Genomic DNA, 24,271 nt, shown 5'->3' with positions numbered 1-24,271 from the left:
GAGCAGCTTTGGAGACCTTAAAAGTAAAAAGAGTTTGAAAAATATTTCTGACTGGGAGTTTTTTTTGATGGCTACAACTGAGGCCTTTTTTCTCCCAATTTTTGAGTTTCCAATGATACTGCAGGTGTGATTGTCAAGGGTTTTTGCCTTATCCTTCAGATACATTGTGGATAAGTTAGGAAATTATAGTGGTATTAAAATCTTATCCTTCCTTTATTTGTGTTTGTGGAAATCCTGAAAACCCAACTACATTACGGCCCTCGAGCACCAAGGTTAGACACCTCTGACCTAAAGCAAAAAAAAAAGTCTTTTACTGTACAAATGACAGAAAACCACATCTATCTAGAACTTTTGCCCCTCCCAATCAGATTGAGGGTGGGATGACTACAGCAGCCAGGGGAGGGGGAGAAGTATATTTTTCAAGGCACTTCTGGCAGTACTCTGCGTAGAGGTGCCTCATTCTCATATGCTGGTGCTCAGGGCAATTCTATAAACTGGTGCCTGCAATTTTTCACAATCTGCATGCATTTTAACAACTCTTAACAGTTTAGTGCAGGGGTCTCAAAGTCCCTCCTTGAGGGCCGCAATCCAGTCGGGTTTTCAGGATTTTCCCAATGAATATGCATGAGATCTATGTGCATGCATTGCTATCAATGCATATTCATTGGGGAAATCCTGAAAACCCGACTGGATTGCGGCCCTCAAAGAAGGACTTTGAGATCCCTGGTTTAGTGCCATCTGCAAATTTGATCACCTCAATTGTTGTTCCAATTTCCATTCCATTTATAAATAAGTTACCATATTTTTCGCTGCATAAGATGCACCTGACCATAAGACACACCTACCTCTAGAGGAGGAATAAACCAAGAAAAAAAAAATTCTGAACCAAATAGTGTGCCCCGTACCCTGTCCTTCCTCTGATGGTATAGTGATAGGCCGGGACAGGGTACAGGACACATCTAGTGGTGGGCATGTCTAATGGTAGGTAGCCCCAAGCCATCCTGCCCCCAGCCAGCCCACCCCAAGCCAGCCCTCCAGCCCCAGGCCAGCCAGCCAGCCTCAAGCCAGCCCCAGGACCCCCAGCCCCAAACCATCCAGCCAGCCCCAGGCCAACCAGCCCCAGGCTAGCCAGCTCCAGGCCAATCAGCCAGGCAACCAACTCCAGGCCAATCAGCCCCAAGCTATCTCCAGGCCAACCACACAGCCAGCCCCAAGCAAACCCCCGTACCTTTTAAAAATTTTCTTAAAACTCCAGCCGGCTTCGCTCCCTCCCTGCCTGCCGCAGCAGCCTTCGCTCTTTTGGGCTCCTCAGTGGTGAAACAAAATCAGCAGTGTGGCCGTCAGGAGCAAGCTTTACCTCTCCTGCTTGGCCCTGTGCTGCTTTTCGAATTGCTGCCATAGGGTCTCGCGAGAACTTACGACAGCTATTCGGAGAGCAGTGCAGGGCCAAGCAGGAGAGCGTAAAGTTTGCTCCTGACGGCCGCGCTGCTGATTTGTTTCGCCGCTGGGGAAATGAAGAGCCAGCTAGACACTGGAGCACCAAGTAAACAGGAGCAACGGTGAAGTAGGCGGGCGGATAGATCAGGGAAGGCTGGTGGACGGACCAGGGCGGGCGGGTGGATGGACAGACTGGGGGGGGGGGTTAAAAGGAAGGGGCATAAAAAAAGGTTGTGTGGCGGCAGCAGGAAGGCAGATTTAAAAAAAAGAAGTTTGGCGGCAGTGGGTGGGTTTAAAAAGGTGCGCGGCGGGTGGGTTTTACAATGGTACAGGGGGAGGGTAACAAAATTTGTACCTTCGCTTCATAAGACACACCAAGATTTCCACCCACTCTTGGGTGGAAAAAAAGTGAGTCTTATGGAGCGAAAAATACAGTGAATAGCACTGGCCCCAGTACAGATCCGTGCAGCACTCCACTGTTTACTCTCCTCAATTGAGAAAAAAGGAGAGGTGTTTTTTTTTTTTGCTGTCTTAACTGTAGTCCACTATCCAAATTTAAGGGCCCGTTAGTCAATGGATGTTGAGTCCTAACGCATGTTTAGTGTGTGAAAACCATGTCATTGCAAAACGTGTTAAATCGTTTTGCGGTATTTCGCTTGTTAGCATGCTCTAAGCACAAGTTAACTATGGGCTTTTTTTTTTTGACAAAGCCAAGCAGCAAACACTCCGTCCATTAAATCCCTATGGATGTCGGAGCATTACCGCACCAGCGGCAGCCGCTAACACAGCTTTGTAAAAGGAGGGGTATGATTTATTTATTTTTTAAATATATTTTGGAGAGGGTTTGGCAAGGACAAAAATGGAATTGGTTATTGGATAAAAAACAGAGGGTAGGGTTAAATGGTCAATCTTTATCTTTGAGGTACTAGTCTGAATGTTGCTAGAACCCAGACAACTGGCAACTGCTTAAAATTAAACCTGCATAATATTCAGCATAGTATCTGGTTACAGCTTGGTACAAAAAAAAAAACACAGTATGGGCAAAATTTAAAAAAAAGAAAATGCTGACACCACAGATCCATATTGATCGGTGATTTTTTTAAAATCAACTCAAAGATCCTGTAATAAGTTGTAAACATAAAAACACCTAAAATTTATAATTTATAAGTATCTAAGATTAGAAGCTTTAATTGTAGATAACTTGCAAAAGCTATTTGAGTAACTGGAGGTAATTGCCAGGAGGTGGTCTATACTGTGCATACTGATTCCTTTTCAAGATCATACCCTTGGGAAATGGCACTTTTCCAACATTTCATCTACTGACCTTGTAGAACTGCATGATTTATTTTCTTGATGGCTAGCATTACAACCCAGATACTTTCTAGAAAGTAAACCATTTTATTTCTGTGAATAAAGAGCAGCTACTGTCTAGCAGAGATGAAAATCAATAGCTCTGCACTTAGCTGTTCTTATTTAGATAGAGCTAGCCCATTGATGGCCCTCCATCCAGTCTCAGAAGTCATCCTTTTAAGACTATGTGAAGACAAGGGGCATATACTAGATTTCCATTTTCAGTTTACTTGCATTAGGTCCAATGGACCTTGCATTAAGTCCAAGGACATCTGCTAGAGCTGCCAGTGTCACCAGATAGTACACAGCTTAAAAAGAAACAATAAGCCAAGACACTTTCATGGTAAGATTCCATATAATGAATTAAGGGTCTTGAAGACATAATTTTCCTCTCAGATGTTGAAACAAAGAAGAGACCAATTAAAAACAGACATATGCTGTGAAGCTCCATGAGCTATTTTATTTTGATATCTACATGACCAGGGCCTGTGTTAGATGTGTAAGGGCCCTCTTTGGGCTATGATGCCTTCAGCTGAGGCAGTCTTGGGGCCTGTGGCATTGTGGTCCAGGGCAACTGCCTGTATTTACGAGATGGCAGTCTCGGACCCAGTGTCTTAGGCATAATAAAGTTACGTTAACATCTTAAATGGTGCAAACACACTGTTTATTCAGGGGAAGGTCTGTGTGATCAGAGTTCTTATTTTCTCATATGATCAGTGACAGTTTGAACTAGGCTTGTATTCATTTTTATATGTTTGTTGTTTTCTAAATTTGTGGTTATTAATAGTCTTAACTATTTATGCGGTTTGATTTCCACTGGTTTTGAAAATTCAGGACAGCTGAAAAGTTATGCACTTAAGTCTGAGCGATAAATCAGTGTCCTGGAGATGGGGCTAAAAGCTAACTAAATACATAGTAACATAGTAGATGATGGCAGATAAAGACCTGGATGGTCCATCCAGTCTGCCCAACCTGATTCAATTTAAATTTTTCTCTTCTTCTTAGCTATTTCTGGGCAACAATCCAAAGCTCTGCCCAGTACTGTGCTTAGGTTCCATCTACTGAAGTCTCCATCAAAGTTCATTCCAGCCCATCTAAACCATCTCAGCCATTGAAGCCCTCCCCAGCCCATCTTCAACCAAAGACCATATATGGACACAGACCGTGCAAGTCTGCCCAGTAATGGCCTTGTTTTTCAATAGTTACTATTATTTTCTTATTCTAGATCCTCTGTGTTCATCCAACACTTTTTTTGAACTCTGTCACCATTTTCCTCTCCATCACCTCTCTTGGGAGCGCATTCCAGGCATCCATTACCTTCTCCGTAAAGAAGCATTTCCTTACATTGCTCTCGAGTCTACCACCCCTCAATCTCAAACTATGTCCTCTGGTTTTACCATTTTCCTTTCTCTGGAAAAGATTTTGTTCTACGTTAATATCTTTTAAGTATCTGAACGTCTGAATCATATCTCCCCTGTCCCTCCTTTCCTCTAAGGTACACATATTCAGGGCTTCCAGACTCTCCTCATATGTCTTTTGGTGCAAACCTCCTATCATTTTCATCGCCCTCCTCTGGACCGCTTCAAGTCTTATGTCCTTCGCCAGATACGGTCTCCAAAACTTAACACAATACTCCAAGTGGGGCCTCACCAACAACCTGTACAGGGGCATCAACACCTTCTTTCTTCTACTGGTAGTGCCTCTTTTTATAGCACTGATAATCAGCGCCATCAGGTCGTTATCTCTTAAGCAGGACCTAAATGTTAGTAGATTTGTACCCACTGAATAATTGCCCCAAATAATGTTTAAATTAGATTTTTTGTAGTTAAACAGGAAAGAAAATTCCAGGGTCACGAAGCTCAAAACCTAATGCTAGCGGTAAGAGTGATTAGCGCTGAGACTGCATGCATGTTAATGTGCACAGCATGCACACAATCCTTCAGTGGACATGCTATCTGTGCACTGAAGATCAGTGCAAATTGTATTTAAATTCATTCAAATCAGGCAATTATATATTCACTCTGAATGCTCAGAAGACAGTGCAGAAACTAATACTGTCAGGTCAGGGAAGGCATTGGGGTTTTGAGGATTTATTTTGCATTTTTCACATTAAATTGTCAGTTCTTGGCTTCTTTTGAAAGGAGAAAGAAGCCTGTGTATCTTATAGTGTTGATAGTGAGAAAAAAAAAAAAAAAGGAACAAGTCTGTGAGTCCAAGCAAAGCCGGAGATAAAGGTGGGCATTGGCATCTATAGTCCTGTGCTCTGGTGCAAGCCTTTTAAGGGATTTAAACTGCAAAACTTTTTTTGGGGGGTGGGGGCTTATATTTCATGGCATAAGGAAAGGCTGCAGTTTGTTCTTTCATATTGTTTTGCATGGCACATTCACACAGGAGTTTTGTGATTAAATGCAGCTGTTGTGTGCATGTGTCAATCACATTCCTCCCCTTTGTTTTGCTTTATTAGTGTGCATAAAATTTGCATCCTATTTCCTTTGGGCATGGGGGGGGGGGCTAGTTTTCAGCGCTGTTCTGTGAACAACATTGTCAAAGGGATAGAATATAAGCTTTGCCTTTTTACAGACGATACCAAGGTTTGTAACAAAGTGGACATCCCGGAGGGAGTAGAAAACATGAAAAAGGATCTGCAAAAAACGTTAAGATGAATATTTAGCAGTTACAATTCAATGCAAAGAAGTACAGAGCGATGCACTTAGGGAGTAGAAATCCAAGGGAGCTTTATGTGCTAGGAGGCAAGAGGCAGATATGCACCGACAGGGAGAGGGACCTTCAGGTGATAGTGTGAGATCTGGAGGTAAGCAAACAATGTGATAAGGTGGTGGCTATAGCCAGAAAGATGCTAGAGAGAGGCATAATCAGCATAAGAAAAAGAGGTGTTGATGCCCCTGTACAAGTTGTTGTTGGGGCCCCAGTTGGAGTACTGTGTTCAGTTTTGGAGGTCGTATCTGGCTACGATTTGAAGCGGTCCAGAGAAAGTTGCCAAAAATGGTATAAGGCTTGGACCAAAAGACATACGAGAAAAGACTGGAAGACCTGAATATGCATATTAGAGGAAAGGAGGGACAGTGGAGATATGATACAGGTGTTTAAATACTTGTTCGGTATTAACATAGAAACAAATCTTTTCCAGAGAAGAAAAAATGATAAAACTAGAGGGCATGAATTGAGGTATCAGGGTAGTAGACTTGCTGGGGGATGCACAAAACATATCGATCGGATTGGATTCTCTGCTGCACAACTACCCACTGCTTTTCCCCCGATCACCCATAGTAGCATAGTAGATGACGGCAGATAAAGACCCGAATGGTCCATCCAGTCTGCCCAACCTGATTCAATTTAAATTTTTTTTTTAATTTTTCTTCTTAGCTATTTCTGGGCAAGAATCCAAAGCTTTACCCTGTACTGTGCTTGGGTTCCAACTGCCAAAATCTCTGTTAAGACTTACTCCAGCCCATCTACACCCTCCCAGCCATTGAAGCCCTCCCCAGCCCATCCTCCACCAAACAGCCATATACAGACACAGACCGTGCAAGTCTGCCCAGTACTGGCCTTAGTTCAATATTTAATATTATTTTCTGATTCTAAATCCTCTGTGTTCATCCCACGCTTCTTTGAACTCAGTCACAGTTTTACTCTCCACCACCTTTCTCGGGAGCGCATTCCAGGCATCCACTACCCTCTCCGTAAAGTAGAATTTCTTAACATTGCCCCTGAATCTATCACCCCTCAACCTCAAATTATGTCCTCTGGTTTTACCATTTTCCTTTCTCTGGAAAAGATTTTGTTCTACGTTAATACCATTCAAGTATTTGAACGTCTGAATCATATCTCCCCTGTCTCTCCTTTCCTCTAGGGTATACATATTCAGGGCTTCCAGTCTCTCCTCATACGTCTTCTGGCGCAAGCCTCCTATCATTTTCGTCGCCCTCCTCTGGACCGCCTCAAGTCTTCTTACATCTTTCGCCAGATACGGTCTCCAAAACTGAACACAATACTCCAAGTGGGGCCTCACCAATGACCTGTACAGGGGCATCAACACCTTCTTCCTTCTACTGACTACGCCTCTCTTTATACAGCCCAGCATCCTTCTGGCAGCAGCCACTGCCTTGTCACACTGTTTTTTCACTTCGGATCTTCGGACACTATCACCCCAAGGTCCCTCTCCCCGTCCGTGCATATCAGCTTTTCTCCTCCCAGCATATACGGTTCCTTCCTATTATTAATCCCCAAATGCATTACTCTGCATTTCTTTGCATTGAATTTTAGTGGCCAGGCATTAGACCATTCCTCTAACTTTTGCAGATCCTTTTTCATATTTTCCACTCCCTCTTCGGTGTCTACTCTGTTACAAATCTTGGTATCATCTGCAAAAAGGCACACTTTTCCTTCTAACCCTTCAGCAATGTCACTCACATACATATTGAACAGGATTGGCCCCAGCACCGAACCCTGAGGGACTCCACTAGTCACCTTTCCTTCCTTCGAGCGACTTCCATTAACCACCACCCTCTGGCGTCTGTCCGACAGCCAGTTTCTGACCCAGTTCACCACTTTGGGTCCTAACTTCAGCCCTTCAAGTTTGTTCAACAGCCTCCTATGAGGAACTGTATCAAAGGCTTTGCTGAAATCCAAGTAAATTACATCTAGCATATGTCCTCGATCCAGCTCTCTGGTCACCCAATCAAAAAATTCAATCAGGTTCGTTTGGCATGATTTACCTTTTGTAAAGCCATGTTGCCTCGGATCCTGTAACCCATTAGATTCAAGGAAGTACACTATCCTTTCTTTCAGCAACACTTCCATTATTTTTCCAACAACTGAAGTGAGGCTCACCGGCCTGTAGTTTCCTGCTTCATCCCTGTGACCACTTTTATGAATAGGGACCACATCCGCTCTCCTCCAATCCCCAGGAATCACTCCCGTCTCCAGAGATTTGTTGAACAAGTCTTTAATAGGACTCGCCAGAACCTCTCTGAGCTCCCTTAGTATCCTGGGATGGATCCCGTCTGGTCCCATGGCTTTGTCCACCTTCAGTTTTTCAAGTTGCTCATAAACACCCTCCTCCGTGAACGGCGCAGAATCTACTCCATTTTCTCGTGTAACTTTGCCAGACAATCTCGGTCCTTCTCCAGGATTTTCTTCTGTGAACACAGAACAGAAAGAACTTTTGCACATTTGCTTTCTCCTCATCACTCTCCACATATTTGTTCCCAGCATCTTTTAGCCTAGCAATTCCATTTTTTATCTTCCTCCTTTCACTAATATATCTGAAAAAAATTTTATCTCCCTTTTTTAGCCATTTGTTCTTCCGCCTGTGCCTTCGCCAAACGTATCTCTCTCTTGGCTTCTTTCAGTTTCACCCTGTAGTCCTTTCTGCTCTCCTCTTCTTGGGTTTTTTTTATATTGAATGAACGCCAACTCTTTCGCCTTTATTTTCTCAGCCACTAGGTTGTAGAACCATATCGGCTTCCTTTTTCTCTTGTTTTTATTGATTTTCTTCACATAAAGGTCCGTAGCCATTTTTATCGCTCCTTTCAGCTTAGACCACTGTCTTTCCACTTCTCTTATGTCCTCCCATCCTAACAGCTCTTTCTTCAGGTACTTTCCCATTGCATTAAAGTCCGCACGTTTGAAATCTAGGACTTTAAAGTATCGTGTGGCCGCTCTCCACTTTAGCCGTTATATCAAACCAAACTGTTTGATGATCTCTACTACCCAGGTGAACACCCACTCGAACATTAGAGATACTCTCTCCATTTGTGAGGACCAGATCCAATATCGCTTTTTCCCTTGTGGGTTCCGTCACCATTTGTCTGAGCAGAGCCTCTTGAAAGGCATCCACAATCTCCCTACTTCTTTCCGATTCCGCAGACGGAACATTCCAGTCCGCATCCGGCAGGTTGAAATCTCCCAACAGCAGAACCTCCTCTTTCCTTCCAAACTTTTGGATATCCACAATCAGATCCTTATCGATTTGCTGCGATTGAGTTGGAGGTCTGTAGACTACACCCACGTAGATAGAAGTTCCATCTTCTCTTTTCAGAGCAATCCATATCGCTTCTTCCTCTCCCCAGGTCCCTTGCATTTCGGTCGCTTGGATATTGATCTTTACATAGAGAGCTACTCCTCCACCTTTATGACCATCTCTGTCCTTCCTAAAAAGATTATATCCCAGTATGTTTGCATCCCATCCATGTGATTCACTGAACCATGTCTCTGTGATAGCAACAATATCTAGATCTGCCTCTAATATCAGGGCTTGCAGATCATGAACTTTGATGCTTAGACTGCATTTGTGGTCATCGCTTTCCAGCTATTTTTCAGCGATACTCTCCTTTTTCGTATGGATTTTTGTGTCGTTTCCCTTTCCGTTGCAATACTAAGAAATGAGTTGCTGATATTGCTTATGTTGCAGCCTTTACTACTATCACATCTTTTCTTTTGCCGGAGGTGGTCTCTATAATTGTCCTTCGTACATACACCACCCCCACCTTCTAGTTTAAATGCCTAGAAAAATATTGTCTAAATTTCTCTGCAAGGTTTCTTTTTCCTGCTGTAGTAATATGTAGCCCATCAGTGCAATATAGCTTCTTGTCCTTCCATGTATTTCCCCATCCTCCTATGTACCTGAAGCCTTCTTGATGACACCAGGCTCTGAGCCATCTATTAAAGTCCTCTGTGTTTTTCACTCTTTGCTCTCCCTTTCCATATGCAGGCAGTATTTCAGAAAAAGCTAAAGTCTTTACAAAAGGTTTCACGCCCTCACCAAGCTCCCGAAAAGCTTTCTGTGCTGCAAGTGTGGAGTTGTTGGCCAGGTCATTTGTTCCCAGATGGATAACAACATCAGTGTTAAAATCCTTAGTTTCTTCCTTAATTATAGTCAATATTTGCCTGGAACTCCTGGTAGCTGAGGATCCTGGAAGACATTTCACTATTTTGGTCTCCTCGCCCTGTGTTCCAAGGTTAATGCCTCTGATGATGGAATCCCCCAACAGTAATAGTTTTCTGTTTTTGGCTTTTTTATTTGTACTTAGGGTGCGCTTGTTCTCTTGAGTTACCTTCATTGGTTCCAGTCCCACCTCCCTTCTGTTTTCCTGAGTATCGCAGTGCACTAGTGGAGCGAAGGAATTCTGTAGAGGTAATATTAGTGAAGGTGGATGTTTCTGTGTTACATGTCGCAGTCTTCCTGAGCCTACTGTGACCCATTTATTCCTGGGCTGTTTTATTCTTTGAGGTAGAGGTGGTAAGTTGGTATGATTTTGTGGAGTGATGGAAGCTGCTTTAATTGTATTCAATTCCTGTTTAAGTTTTCCGAGCTCCTCCTTAATACTGGCAAGTTGAAGACAGATGGGGCAAGCCTTAAGCCTCCAAATAGTATGTCTTGGAATTAAAGCACCACAGTGGTTGCATAGAATAAAGGTCATCTTGATTGGTTGTGAAGTGACTTGATTTGAGTAGTCCTGATTATATGGGTCTCTATATATGAATAATGGTCCTTGGGGTTGGTGGGACTATAAGTCTTACCCTTATTCCTATGAAGGGAAAGGGAAAGAGGAAATAAGATTTAACAGAGGAAAGAGAAGGGTTTATTTTTTGTGCTTTTTTTTTTTTTTTAAAGTAAGAAATAGGGATGAGAAGAGAAACTAAGCAGATATAATGCTGAAAACCAGTGAAAAGAGCAGAATATGAAATGCTGAGTAACTTAGCTTTTAGAAGTTCACAGGGCAGCCTTGTTCACAGCATTGTCCCAAAGATAATGCAATTAACCTTAGAAGTAAAACAGAGCCCCTCCCTTCTCCACCTAATCAGCAGAAAACAATGGCTGAATACTAGTAAGACAGAAATATAGGCTCTATACCACCTAAAACACAGTATTTTAAACAAAAATGCAGGTTCTATCAGTGCTACCCTAAAACACAGGATTTATAACAGGATTTTCCCTACTTTAGTCACCCTGAGCCACAGGCACCAGGATTTAATTAGAGTTAACAAAGTCTTACCCTTTTTCCTATGAAGAGGAAGAGGAAATAAGATTTAACAGAGGAAAGAGAAGGGTTTATTTTTTTGTGTTTTTTAATATTTTTTTTTTAGTAAGAAACAGGGAGGAGAAGAGAAATTAAGCAGATATAATGCTGAAAACCAGTGAAAAGAGCAGAATATGAAATGCTGAGTAACTTAGCTTTTAGAAGTTCACAGGGCAGCCTTGATGTGATCTGATCCATGCAAATTAGTAAAACCCCATGCAAAACAGCCAAGCAACTGCTGCACAAACATCGCTTGGCTATTTAGCATCGGGTTTTACTAATCGTAAAACCCAATTGCACTAAACCTGTTGGTTATTTGTCGGTAACTGGCCTAAGGCCCAGTGTTATCCAGGAAGGAACCTCCTTGTGCATTACATGATGCACCAGGGAGGGGCTTATAGCCCAGTATTGTCGTTGAGGGAGGAGGAGCAGGAGCAGGGGGCTTGGAGGGGGAGTGGGCACCTTCATGGCAGGAAAGAGTGGGCATCCCTCCTGCCAATTTGCTTCAGGTCAGGGTGCCGGTGGCTTTTTTTTTTTTAATAGGACAAATTGTGTTTAACACAGAACATCTGTGTCATAAAAAACAAAACAAAACCAGAAGCCTTAACAGCAATGACAGGAGGCTTATTTCCTGTCACTGCTGTTACAGCTTCACGCATGTGTCAATCGCTCATTGAGCAATTGAATCGGTCGCGTATGCATGCAAATCATTTGCATGCAAACTTGTTTGTACATCGATCGCTGTTGGGGAAATCGGCCAGCGAATCGGCCAACAGCGATCCAATCGGTAATACCAACTGACTTTTGTGCATCTAGGCTTAAGTCATGTCAGGAAATTCTGTTTCACAGAGAGGGAGGTGGATGCCTGGAAAGCCCTGAGTGAGGTAGTACAGAAAAAAAAAAAACAGTGACTGAATTAAAAAAAGACATAAGATGAACACAGAGTATAGTATTAAAAAAACCCCCAAAAAAACCACAACTTGCTGCTTATGCAGTAGAAGTAACATTGTTAAACAAAAACACTGCACAGAACAGTGGTAGAAAATAAACATAGTAATGTACTGCATAGTATTGCACAACCGCAGTAAGCAATTAGGGCCACTTTTACAAAGCCATACTAGCGATATTCCTGTGACAAATGTACCAAAGGGTTGAATGAACTTTGATGCATTTCCCACGCTGGGATATGCTATTGGGCTTTGTAAAAGGGGCCCTTAGTGTGCTCACCATTAGGACTACTGTACTATCATGAAAACACTGCTTGACACAAAACAGCTTTACACAAATACAGATATGCAGCACAGCATACCGTGTTGTATCACTCAAGGTGAACCTCTGTCAGATCATCCACTGGAGAGGGAGAGACTTTCTGCTCTAGAATGACAGTAGGAGATGAAGATGTCGATGTTGGTAGGTCGACTTTAGCCTGATCAACCTCTGGCGCATGAGTTGAGGCTGGTAAGTCAACTTTTGTTACATCAACATCTGACGTATGAGTCTCGCAGCTCATTGATTGAAAAAACCTATGTCAGCCTCATCTGCTTGGCTTTCCTTCTTAAGTCCTTAAGTGTCTCAGTGTAAGGGGCACATGTACAGCTTGAATTTTAGACTGTGCTCCAGCATAGAATCATATTCCTCCATGTCTCTGAATAGTTTTTCCAACGTTGATGGCCATCCTGCTATTTTTGCAGGAGGCGAGAGGCACAAGTTTTGGAATGTTTGACACCTCTCCATCATCACTGTCTCTGACACCTTGTTGAGTCATCTCATCAAGGTCTTCATTGCTGGGCTCTATGGCACTCTTTCAAAATTTCTTCAATGTCATGTGTCATGTCTTTGAAGCCTTCTCCATTGATTTTTCCGAGCATAGCACATGATAAAGTTTCCACATTTCTATTTGTGTTTTCTGCAACACCTTCAAAGCCCTCAAAGTTTGTTACACAGTTTAGTCAAAAAATTTTCCAACAATTGTTCAAAATAGCCTGTGTGATACCATCCCATGCTATGCCAACAGTCTGTTGCATTGTGTATCGTTGCTGTCTTTCAGTAATCAAACATGGTGATTTCCTTGTCATCATCTAAAGTTTTACAGGCCTTGCTATATAGCACTCACATGTAGTGGCTCTTGAAAGCCTTTATTATTCCCTGATCGAGGGAATAATGTCGAGGGATGTTGTGTTTGGAGGCATGAAGAGAACATCAGGGTGTGTAATTCAAGGTCTTGCCTACATTATTCAAAATCAGCAATACCTTCAGGGTGAGGTTTATACCATAGAGATAACAATTAACTTCTGGATTAAAACAGATGTTGAACCAGAATAACGTGCACATCATCCATGCTTTGCGGTGCCATCTCTCTTAAATGCATGAGGATTTTGGGCTCTGTCGATCATAAGTGGTCTGCATTTGAAATCACCCTTGGCATTGGCACACATTAACAGGATAGTGCAATCTTTAAAATGCCTTGAATCTTTGGGCTTTTGCTACAATTTTCATTATACAGTATTTGTCCATTTCCCAGTCTGCTTGTACAGGCCAGTCTGATCGACATGGAAGACCTGCTCTGAGCATACCCCTTTTCTTCAATTACGGTTAGCAGGTATTTTTTTTTTAAATTCCTCAGTAGCTTCATTGTCAGCTATTTTTTATAGTGCATATCGCTTTTTAAAATGTGCTAGCCAACCTGAACTTGCAGAAAATGGTTTCACGTTTTCCTGCCCTTGGGCGACATGTTTGTTGTCAAGAAAAAAGCCAGAGAAATTTACAATGTTGTCCACTGTGCTATTTTTTTTCGTTCACCATTTGCATTATCCACAAATTTAGCCACTTCTCCATTGGCTGATCACAAACCACAGATGTTTTGGAACTTCCCAGTGTGGCTTTAAACAATGAATATCTTCCTCTTTTTGCCAAATAGATCAAATTGTTAATTCATTCACATAAAACTCACAGCCGATAGACTTGCCAGAATGAAACCTATGAAACGCATATTTTATCACTCTTTCTTTTTGGAGTACAGGTAGCAGATGCTTATAAAAGTCACTCTCAACGCTTGGTGGGCATTTCTGGGAGCAAATGGCAAAACAAAGTGAAAGCAAAGAAAGCTGATTTTTAAGTTCATAGGTCCGCAAATACACACAGTCGCAAATGGCAAATAGTGGTCACAATGCATGCAACCATGGATACATGAAATCGCAGATCTGGGACACACAAATAACGAGAATGGACTGTATACCTACTGGTAAAGTAGGTATGGATTGTACTAACCTCAGGCAGTTTGAAAAGTGATAACAGGATAACAAAGTAGTAGCCATTTCATAATTAAACTCATGGATCAAGGGAATCTAAATATGTCTAATGATACCTTTGTTTAATTGCTTTCATGTTCCAAAATAGTCATGAGTATTCAGTTTCCAGTTACAAAAAAAGCTATTCATATATCAAATATAGGCTAAATCATCTTCATGCAGATTAAATCTCTACATTAGCAAGCACAAAGTTTATGTATATGTGGCATTTGTTACATGTATCAAATTTTATTTACATTAATTTCTGAAATAACCCAAATGGCCAAAAAAATCCAAATGCGATATGAAAAAATGCCAAACATTTTTTCTGTGCACATCTTTAATGCAAAGCACTTAAGATCACTACAATTAATGTGGCTTCCCCTGCTAAATCTCAGCTCAGGGTTACTGTAGACGAACTTCAATTGAATTTAACTCAGTTTCTTCTGGAAAAGCTAATTCTGAACCAAGATAAATCATCTCTTGTACAGATCTATTCAAAAAGAATCAGCCATCAAGACATCTTTTATACCAATACCAGATCTCAATACCAGAGATGCCAAAAGAAAGCAAGTTTTAAAAGGAAAATTTCCAGTTCATGGAATTCCGTGCTTCCACAACCTCATCCCCTTTCCCCATCCTTCTAATAAAATACCTTATTTATCTCTGACTTCAAGGCTGGAAGAAAAAAGCAGATAAATAAAACTAACCCAGCTCAATTCCTACCCAGTGATTCAAACCATGCCTTCAAAAATCTAAAAGTTATCTTTTCTTTGTTTGTTCTTGGGGGGGTGGGGGTTTCTTCCTAGTTTCACCTTTTGCCACTTCCATCCCTTCCAACCTGATCCTCTCTTCTAAGAACCCTTTTCTCAGTCCCCTGCTCTTTGAACCCCATACAGTTCCTCTCCCTCTCATCTGTTTTTCTTTCTTCAGCCCATTCCTCACCCACTCATCTTTGTATCATAGTCCATGCCCCCACAGCTTACATTTGCTTCAGCTCTGTTCTTCCTTTAATAGCCCGTGTGTCTTCTCTAAGCCTTTCTTCCCCTCACAACCCATCTCTTCCTGCTCTTAGTGCCTGTGCTACTCTGTTTCCTCATTATTTTCCCAGAGCCTCCTTCAGCACTTCTCCTCTTTATGGTAGACCTAAGGCAGGAAGCCTGTCTGACCTATACTGCAGCTCTTTTCTGTTTTGCTATTAATCCATTGGTCAGATATTCCTTAGCCAGCCAATAGACTGCAGGGGAAGACAGGACCAGTAGCTTAGGAGATACCAACCTTCCATCCTGTTCTTCTAAACTAGCTATTTTGGGTGCCTTCCAGGGGTGGAATCAGCACTTGGCCAGTTAAGAGTATTCAGCACTTAGCCAGCCAAAGTAACCATTTAAAAGTCAATCTTATCTTTATGTGGTTTGCCATGCCAGTTAAGTGCTATCAGACTTAACTGGCTATAGTTCTGTAGGCTCTATAAACCTGGAAATTCAATGCTGGAATCTAGACACGACATTAAATTTCCAGGTATAATGCTTGTGGTAGTCAGCAAAATATTGAGTGCCACCAGTTGAATATCGACCCCTATGTTCAGATTGCATTTCTCTGCTCTTTTGTCAGAATAAAATAGCTGACCTCTAGTTTAATACAGTAAATTCTGAGAAACATTTGAGAAAGAAAAATCATTCCTGTTTTACTTGGGCATAGTTCAGAAAGATGAGCTTTTTTTTTTACTGAAGTGCTAATTGAGTTGAGGCAAGAGACTTAAGAAAACACATTTACCATGGAAGAAAATGGGGTGATGGAATACAAGGCTGACCCAATCAATAGGCAAGACTAGGCAGTTGCCCAGTATGGCAGCAAAATGCAGCAGCATTCCAAAACAAACAAGTCCTGACAGCCACAAAAAGTACCAAGTTTTTTTTCTACAAAACTTCATTTAAAAGCATCATATTCAATTGTGTCTTTCTATAGAATTGTTGTAGGGTGATTTTGATTGTAGCATTTCATTATCAAAATCTAGATAGGAAACCCACAGGCTACAGATTTGAAAAGTAACTGAGGGGGGCTAAGGCTTGCCTAGGACACCCAATTCTTTTGCAATGGCCTGGAGGGAATAGGGGCGAAGGTGGACTGGAAGAACTTCAAAACATCTAGTAGAAGATTAAAGTGCACATTTTACTTAATGCATTATTTCTGTTTTACAGTACCACCTCATAATACAAACCAAAAGGAAAACTATTATAGTGGATCTGTAAGGACCCAATACTCATTTGTTGTTGATACGGCAATGGTTTGTTCATATGTTATGAACAGCTAACGTAACAGAGTAACACAGTAAATGACAACAGATAAAGACCTGCATGGTCCCATCCAGTCTACCCAACAAGGAAGAATAAAATACACATAGTTGATCCGACTTTGCAATTTCAGGCCTTATTTTCCCAACTGCAGGAGTTGCTGCAAAAAGCCCTTCTCCAGCCCATTCGGATTTATTTTTTTGCCATTTTGGCAAGACAAACCTGGGAAGTCTGCTTCACTTCTCAACTGCCGGATTTACCTTCTATGCACCACTCCTGCCATCAATTGCCATGAGGTTATTTAAATCTTGCTTTGATTCCATCCTCTTTCAGTATAGGGATCCTCTGTGTTTATCCCATAGACATTCATCTTCCTCTCTGTGTGAAAGTATTTCATGATTTTATTCCTAGGTCTACCATCCTGCAACTTTAGTTCATGTCACCTTGTTTACTGCTTCTCCATCTCTGGATGAAATTTGTTTCTATAGGAATACCTTTCAAGTGTTCAGTAAAGATCTGTCTCATTAACCTTTCAAGAGCTCTGTGACCAACTCTGTGCCTGGCAGGACATTGAATGATATCAAGTTATGTTAATTAATGAATGCTACTCATCACAACTCAATCTCTAGCTATTATTTGCTAATTTACGTACTTTAGAAAATGGACTTTAGAAAAACATTAAGGATCAAGCAATTCAAAGTAGTCAGATTCTGCTTGATAGATGTGTTCTTTATAAATATGTTAAGGTTTGTGGGACTGAAGAACAAATCATTTAACTTGCAAGGTATTGCTCTACTGTAAATTATTTATTTGGTTTTATATCCTGTCCTCCGATGGTAAAACATAGTATGGCAGACATTGCATTACATATACACACACAAGCATGAAACCAGTTATGTTAAAGGAAACAACCAGAAGCAATCGAATCATGGATGTGAAGAACAAAAAAAAATACAACTTGGTCTGGAGTAAAAGCTTAGCTACTGGTGGGTCTGGCCTCACCTACCTTTGGCTCAGATTCACCCAAAATCAGTGCTCCAGTGGCATGGCTGGTGGGGGGGGGGGGGGGGGGAGATACTCAAGCCCCTCCAGCTGAAGATCTCATCCTGGCAATAAAAAGCCCTTACAACCTGTTCAGCGTTCCCAAGCCATTGCCACCCCACCTTCGCACATGATCAGTTTGTACACATGTAGAGGCTGGCCATGATAGTGACTCCGGGACACTGTTGCCAGCAGCACAGGGTGTAAATGCTCTTTCTGCTGGAAAGAGGGCTTTGGCTGGCATGGAGAATGAGGAAAAGATAAATCTTTGGTCACCCTAAACCGGCCACCTGGCTATACCACTGGTCTGGAGACACCAGAAAAGCCAAAACAAATCACAGATACAGACCAGTATGGTTTATCAACAAAAGGAAGCATGATATGGCATGGTTCAGCAACAGCCTCCATCAGGGATATGATGTCTTATCTTGTATATTTGTTTGGTTTCTTCTGATGAGCTCAATAAATATATTTGTACACAAACTGGACAATAACCAAAATATGTTCTCTTAAGCATCCATTGTGTAACACACAAACAATATCTTCCCCATAAAAAAAGTTGTGCCAGCCCCCTTCCACCCCCCAGAACAAAAATAAAGAGAGGCCCACCGCAGAATCAATCCCCCATGTCGTAAACCCCCCATGCCACAGACTACTTCCCCTTCCTTACTCCCCATACTTTAATAAAAATTGTCAGGAGGGATGCCCACTCCCTCCTGCCTCAGCCCTCTGGCACCCCCACATTTCCCACCCCACATACCTTATCTGAAGACGACATTAGGAGGGATGTCCATTCTCTTCTGTCCGCCTCTCCAAAATGGTGGGCCTTCCTCTTCCCAGTGCATCCTGGGATGCACAGGGAGAGGACTTAAGTGTCTGAGCCAGTCAGGGCTTCAGGCTGCCTGCCTGGTGCATCCTGGGATACACTGGGAGGATTCTAGGTTCTGATTGGCTCAAACACCTATGGCCCTCCCCATGCAATCCAGGATACACCAGAAAGGGGAAAGCTCGCCATTTTGGAGGCAGACCTGCAGGCAGGAGGGACTAAACATCCCTCCTGCTGTCAGATAAAGGAGCCTGGGGGGGGGGGAAGCTGAGACAGGAGGGAGTGGGCATCCCTCTAACTGTTTTTTTTAAGGTATGGGTAGTTGGGAAGGGGTGGGTGGGGGGAGGGGGTGTCTTGGCATGGGGGGCACCCGGTGGCAGGAAGGAGTAGGCATCCCTTCTGCTGATTTTTTTTTTTTTTTTTAAGTTCAGGGGTGGGGAAGGGGCGTCTGTTCACAGCAATGGGGAGTTGGTGCCATGGTGGGCATTCCAGCATCAGGAAGTAGTAGGCATCCCTCTTGCCACTCTTTTTTTTGGGAGGGGGGCCATCATTGGAGTGGTTGGTACATTTTTTTTTTAATGGGGACATGTATTGTGCATATGTAACACCCCCCCCCCAAAAAAAAAAACACACACATCTGTTCAAATTTTTTTTAATTTTTTTAAATAGGTCTTCCTGCCCCAAACAGCTGAGTTGCAGGAGGCTGCTTCAGGGCTTCCCCTGCCACTAAGCTGTTCAAGCTTCACTTGCGTTCTCTGAGCATGTGTGAGAGTCGCTTTCTGAACGATTGATTGGATGGGATTATGGCTGATCTCTGTGAAACTCATTTGCATGTAAACTTGTTGGGAACATCCTTTGCCATTTTAAAACTGGCCCACAAATCAGAACACAGCGACCCGCACGGTCTTAATGACCATTTTAGTGCATCCAGGCTTCAGTTATGTGAAGTCTAGAGAATCTAAAACTATTTATTGAAAGCTAAAATTTTCTTCTGAGAACTGAAGGTTTAAAGCTACTCGTTGCCTCTTGAGACTGCCACTGGTCGTCTCGGCAGTTATTTTCATCACTGACAGAACAGGGGCAGTAGCGAGTAGGATCGTTACTGCCCCAGCACTGCCGCTAGACCACCAGGGAAACAAGGTAGGCCTAGGGTCTTTCCTGTGGGTCAGGGAGGAGTTTGGTGGCGCCTGTTCAGGGAGGCAGGGGGAATGCTGCCTTTTCTTGTTGGGGTGGGGGGTGGAGGGGTGCTGAAGGTATTTTTATTACAAAAGAAAAAAATTAACATCGGATTATCCAGATATTTGATTATCCGGACTACCCTCTGCTGAAGATAGTCTGGATAATCGACGTTTCACTATATTTTTATTTAACTTTGGGAATGAGAAACACCCTCTAGTTTGAAAAGAGTCTCCTCCTGAAATACTTACTTGCGATTCTGAATATCCTGGAACAGTTGGTATTAAGTTGAAAGGCATGATATGTTTGAAGTTTCAATATTATCACTATCTATATTGGCATTATCAATGTACTGTATACTTGGTAAATTAGCTTTGGGGTAATTCTATGTCAACTGATCCAATTTCAAGCAGGGTCACCAGTCAACATCTTCCACGGATACCCAAATAAAGGGGCCATAACTCTGGACCTAATTGAGATCATGCCCCAAAACTTTGGATGATATCTTCATTAGAGGTCCCAACATATTCCCTGAAAAAATTTCATCAGTTTCTGAGATGGTTGAGTGGGGAGCTCTGGACCACATGACACAGAATGACCCTTTGCTATTTGTTTATATTTAAATTTAATCTACTTTGTCTAAACAACATCCGATAACAATTGCTGGACATAATTTTTAGTTCCCTTTCACCCTCAAGTGTTAATGTTTTTTTTAGTTACAACAAATACAAAACATTTAACCTCTGTGTTAGTGTGAATGGAAGGGGAAGCCTATTGAAACATCTGACCCTGGTGTAGCTCCTTATGATCCTGGGCAAGTCACTTAATCCTCCACTGCCCCAGGTACATTAGATAGATTGTGAGCCCACTGTGATAGATACAGAAAATGCCTGAAATAATACCTATATGTAAACCGCCTCCAGTATGGTTCTATAAAACTACAAAAAGACGGTATACAAGTCCCAATCCCTCTCTCATACATTTATTTGTAATAATTAAATTGTAATGTAATTGCATCACATCACCACTAGGAGGTTTTATACCTGGAACCAATACCAAACCTATCACCAAAACGTAGAGCACTGGTAGATATTTTGTTGCAGTGCCCATTCCTTAGATGCTGCAAAGCGACCAATGAATATTACTTATAAAGAATAAAAAGTAACTTAGTCTAAATCTTAAAAACAAACCGAACAGTACTGATTGAAATTCAATTTACAACGTAAAAAAAAGCGAGAAATTGATAGGTGTCCGACTGACCATTAAAACGGTGAATAGCTTCGGTACTGCTAAGACAAAGCACTGAAACAATGGGAAGTGACTGATTGATCGATTATGTGCAGACACTGATCTTACCTGTAGAGCTAAACAGCAATAAAATTGCAGCTTTGGAAAGCGATAAGGTTCTCCAGGCAGGCTGTTTAAAAAGACGCGCTAAAGAGATTGATGCGTTGCGTCACAGATAGTGACGTCAACGAGGTCTAGTCAATGAAACCTAATAGTGTGAATCAAGACAGCTAAGAGCGTTGCGAGCTGCTATGTGAATAGGGAGAAAGAAAACCTTGGAGAGGTGTACTGGTGAAGTCCACTTATAATAAAACTAACCTACCAACAGCCCCAAAATAACCCCTCACCCCCCCCAAAAAAAAAAAATCTTATCTGCTTTGTGTCCCTGAATAGCATTTCCCTCCTCCTCAAGCATCCTTTGACATGCCGGCTGTTCATTGTTTTCTAACATCCACTCCACATATTTTAGTTTCTAACCAACCCAGCGACCCCGTCCTCGTTTGCCCCCAGCCCCTATTACCGCTAATCGCTGGGCATGCCCCTTCCCCCCTCCCCCCTCCTTGCCTGCATCCCTTTCTCTCTGCTAACCTCCTCCCATCCCATGCAACCAGGGCTAGCAACCCCCTTCCTTCACATGACCCTTCTCCATGGCCAGCAGTGACGATCCGTCTCTGTCCCCTTCAACCGAGACACCCCCGCCCAAGTCAACCGCTTTTCTTTTTCTCCTACCTCTTGGGGCATAGCTTTCTCTTTTGTCTTCACAGCCAAGTTTTACCTCAGTCAGGCAAAGGCAAACCAGCCCGGGCTGCAGCGCCCCACGCGAGCTTTATATCCCTGTAACGAGCAGGCAGGGAGGTAGGCGATCCACGCTTCTACTACTCTCACGTTACAGTGCCTGCACTTTGATGTCAGCCCAGCCAGTGAGGTGTGCAGGCAGATCTTTTTTTTTTTTTTTTGCTGCTGCTGCTGCTACTACTCCTCGCCCTGAGTGGTTTCTCAAGTCTTTCTCACCAGGTAGGCAGAAAGCACCAGGACTCACCTCCTGGCGAACTACTATTATTACACAGCTGCCAGGACCAGGGAAGGGAGGGGGATGGTTCGTCAGAGTCTATGCTGCACGCAAAACAATTAGGTGACTGATATCAAGCACAGGGCAGGACTGAACTTAATTTTAATAGAAATAACAGGAGGGGGGGGGGGGGTGGAGAGACAAGGACGTACTATAAGCGAAACAACTGCTGCGAGGTTGGCTAGACAAGTGCCCCACGTGCGCGTACTTAAGGGCAGGCGCAGCACGTGGGGAAATTGATGACGTCAGCAGGCTGGATTCTAAACGCGCTCAACGGTTGTTGGGGTTGTTTTTTTTTAAACTGCCCAAGGAGTAAATAAACTAACCTACTGGGTATGAAAAAGCCCAGTTTGGTAACACTGAGTGCACCTGTGCGCGCGCTGCCTTCCCATTTAACACCGCTGTGCGACCTTCAAACCCCACCCCCTAAATTCCCTCTGGTCTGGCTGCATGCAGCTGATGCATGAGCACCTTTTCAACCCACCACCGATAAAGTGGCCGTGATGAATCGTCCCGTTCTGTAGGACTGTAGGGTCATGAAATGGTTAACTGTTGTTTAAAATATTGCTCTGGCCTACATAGCTGAAAACAGTGTATAATCTACTGACCTCATCTGCCTAAAATGTATGTCCCTTACCACATTGTAAGCTAAATAGATAAGAGTTTGAGCCATGATGTACCCTTCCCTCCTGTACATTTAGAACTGTAAGATTTAGATAAGCAGAGAAATGAGCTAGTTTCCTATAGGACTATAAGTTGTAGCCCTTAACCTATCATAAGTGCTGGCTTAGGACCAATAATAATTGTAGAAAAGTTATAGAAGTAACAAATGAGAAGTTGTAGTTTTTGCATGTATTAGTTTGCATATGTTTAGTGAAAAGGGTATAAAAGTCTGTGCATTTCCTGATTCTAACACTCTAGTAAGCAGGCTGTTCATTGCACTAGAGTCCGGCATGCTGTAAATAAACCTCTTGTACTTTCTTTACGCCTCTGACTTTGTGTGTCCAAATGACCTTTCAGGACGTTGTGGCGAGAGACAAAGAAGCAGCATAACGATGAGCAAGAACTGAAAGTAGCCCACCACTCAAAGTTTATACCTCTGAAAACGTCCCAGTCGATTCTACCACCTCCTTTACACTCCTTGTGTGCAGGGCAAGATTAATTCTTCGAGGGCCCCTAGGTCCTGCCCTGCCCACAATTGAACTGGAAAGCCCAAAACAAACTCAGCAAGTACAGTACTTCATTTTGCACTAAACACGATGGCATAACCATGAGAGGAGGCCGGGCCTCTCACTTTGAGCTTAGGCCCCCCCCCCTCAAAATGAACATCTCCCTTGTTGTAGCTGGTGGGACTCCCCAAGCTACCAGCTCCTCAAGTTCAGAGACCAGAACTTTCCAAGTTCTGCAGCTTGCAACAGTATTTCAGAGCTGCTGCTGCCTCCCCACCCACTTGGCTTTCATGCATTCATGAAAGCAGTGGCAAATTGAGGATAGGGCCACTAGCTGCAAAGCTTGGAGATTTCTGGTTGCTAGACTGGAGATGATCTTTTGTTGGCAGGGCTTGGGGGATCACCACTAGCTCAAGTATTTATATTTTGCATTCAAGTAGGGAGAAAATTTGGTGCCCATCCACCCATTTTGGGATCCAGCCCTCCCCTCCACAAATGCTACTGAACAGAATACAATTACTGAATATTTGTGATGTGCATGTCCCAAAGCCAACATATTCCAGTTAATAAATCCAAAATAAAACTTTTTTCTACCTTGTCTGGAAAGTTCTGAAAACTTTTTTGTTTGCTAAACATTTTGGAAATTTACTATTTCAGTCTACTTTTTTCTTGTCAAATTTTATGTATTATGTTTTACATAGTAACATAGTAGATGATGGCAGATAAAGACCTGAATGGTCCAACCAATCTGCCCAACTTGATTCAATATAAATTTTTTTTTTTTCTTCTTCTTAGCTATTTCTGGGCAAGAATCCAAAGCTTTACCTGGTACTGTGCTTGGGTTCCAACTGCCGAAAACTCAGTCAAAACTCCAGCCCATCTACACCCTCCCAGCCATTGAAGCCCTCCCCAGCCCATCCTCCACCAAACGGCCGTATACAGACACAGACCGTGCAAGTCTGCCCAGTACTGGCCTTAGTTCCATTTTTAATATTATTTTCTGATTCTAGATCCTCTGTGTTCATCCCACGCTTCTTTGAACTCAGTCACAGTTTTACTCTCCACCACCTCTCTCGGGAGCGCATTCCAGGCATCCACCACCTTCTCTGTAAAGTAGAATTTCCTATCATTGCCTTTAAATCTACCACCCCTCAACCTCAAATTATGTCCTCTGGTTTTACCATTTTCCTTTCTCTGGAAAAGATTTTGTTCTACGTTAATACCCTTCAAGTATTTGAACGTCTGAATCATATCTCCTTTGTCTCTCCTTTCCTCTAGGGTATACATATTCATTAC

At 42.6% G+C, this 24,271-nt stretch overlaps 1 protein-coding gene across 5 annotated transcripts in view; it reads right to left on the bottom strand.

The window, feature by feature from the left end:
- RHOBTB1 (Rho related BTB domain containing 1) overlaps positions 1-21,916 on the bottom strand; it is a 139,457-nt gene extending 117,541 nt beyond the window's left edge. For 2 of the 5 annotated variants that reach the window (XM_033942874.1, XM_033942878.1), the window contains exon 1: positions 21,467-21,916. The gene's annotated coding sequence lies outside the window, so the exon portion shown is untranslated. Of the gene's footprint in view, positions 1-20,806; positions 21,055-21,466 lie in introns of those variants that run through there. The other 3 variants (XM_033942875.1, XM_033942880.1, XM_033942879.1) reach the window with 2 other exon arrangements.
- Between the last annotated feature and the right edge of the window lie 2,355 nt (positions 21,917-24,271).

This window comes from Geotrypetes seraphini, chromosome 4 (assembly GCF_902459505.1).
Source record: "Geotrypetes seraphini chromosome 4, aGeoSer1.1, whole genome shotgun sequence".
Classification (NCBI taxonomy): domain Eukaryota; kingdom Metazoa; phylum Chordata; class Amphibia; order Gymnophiona; family Dermophiidae; genus Geotrypetes; species Geotrypetes seraphini.
The sequence above is the reverse complement of the archived record's forward strand: the minus strand, read 5'-3'. Positions and strand labels throughout refer to the sequence as shown.